General features: G+C 42.2%; 1 non-coding gene across 1 annotated transcript; it reads right to left on the reverse strand.

Moving 5' to 3' along the window:
- Positions 1 to 279: 279 nt before the first annotated feature.
- On the reverse strand, positions 280 to 408 carry LOC117014140 (U6atac minor spliceosomal RNA). Its single transcript, XR_004421444.1, has one exon. It is a non-coding gene; the product is annotated as a U6atac minor spliceosomal RNA (small nuclear RNA).
- Between the last annotated feature and the right edge of the window lie 1,090 nt (positions 409 to 1,498).

A 1,498-nucleotide genomic window follows, 5' to 3' on the forward strand; every position in this document is an offset into this window, starting at 1 on the left:
CCGTGCTTCCCAGAAAATAAGACCAGGTCTTATATTAAGGTTTGCTCCAAAAGATGCATTAGGGCTTATGTTCTGGGGACGTCCTCCTGAAAAATCATGCTAGGGCTTATTTTCCGGTTAGGCCTTATTTTCGGGGAAACACGGTACAGTGTTGAAACACTTGAGAGAGTGTCACATAAAGGAAAGTCGGGGGCTTTAAGTAACTTCTCCAATGCGTGGCAGAATGAGGGTTCAAAGCTGCGTCTGACTAAATCCTGTGCCCTTATCCAGCACCCCACACCATATTCCAGGCTCAATTCAAAGCCACAAAGCAGGTGGTAACTCTTTAGCCATGTAAGTGTCTGGGTCACTAAGACATTTTCCGTTTCTGTTACGGGAATGCCAACCTTCTTTTCTTCCACACAACCCCAAAGCACACACATTTTTAAAGTGAAAATTCTAACGATTTCATTTTTAATGGATGTTCTCATTCCATCTGAAAAGTTTCTTTTCAAAACAGTATTTTCAGTCTCTGAGCCCAGGGTGCTCTGCTGTTCACCTCTATTAAAATTTTTCTAAGACAACCTCCAGGATTTGTAAAGGCATGAAAGGATTTCTCTTGAATGAGGTATGGCCTGGTGTAAGCTTGTTTTCTTTTTGGAAATCCCTGAAGATAAACCACCTGCATTCCAGGTCACCTTAGGAATTAGGCATCCCAGAATAAAAATCTCTCAGCTTTTGGTGGTTTACTGTAGAGTCCACCAGTAGAGGGCGCCTAACCATCAGCAATAGTATCAGAAACTTCCCTAATGGTTTCAGGCATTTTATTACCTATTACTTTCGAGTTGCCAAATTAGTAGAGAATGTGATAACCCGTTTTCATTTCATTTCGTGATTGTCTTGCATTGTGGGAAAGAGAATGCCTTCCTGAAAGATTTAAAAGCAGTGGAGGAGATTTGAGGGTCGCGTAAAAGAGAAAAAAGAGGCTTTCCCAGCACATGGAGGAATTGAATGAATTACAAGCAGGATGCTCTTAATCCTGGCATGATGTTTACCTGGTTCATCTGTAACAATTCAGCCAATGGCGTGTGGCTTTCTCGGCTATTAATAAGTCCTTGTCTGCGAAGAGATCAAATGTATTTAATTTTCTTTAACACAGTCCTTATTAGCTTCCACCAAATGTCATGGAATCATATAACACCAGACTGTTAGCAGGGACACAGGAGATCACTTAGTATACACTGGTCGGTATACAGATGAGAAGATCAATGCCTGAAGAGGCAAAGAAAGGCCTTGGCCAGAGTTACCCGATTAGTGAAGAGAAAAGTGGATATCAAAACCGGGCCTTACCAAACCCCAGGCCCACCCATTTAATACTTCTAATCAGGAAATCCCCTGCAAACCAGGCCTGAGTGAACCCAGCTCATAAAGAGAGAGCCACTGGGGCAACGAGATTAATTTAGGAAGATTTTCAGAAGGTTTGGGAGCACCCAATTGCATAGATCTGGATTAAATTCAG

Source organism: Rhinolophus ferrumequinum, chromosome 21, assembly GCF_004115265.2.
Source record: "Rhinolophus ferrumequinum isolate MPI-CBG mRhiFer1 chromosome 21, mRhiFer1_v1.p, whole genome shotgun sequence".
NCBI classification, from domain to species: domain Eukaryota; kingdom Metazoa; phylum Chordata; class Mammalia; order Chiroptera; family Rhinolophidae; genus Rhinolophus; species Rhinolophus ferrumequinum.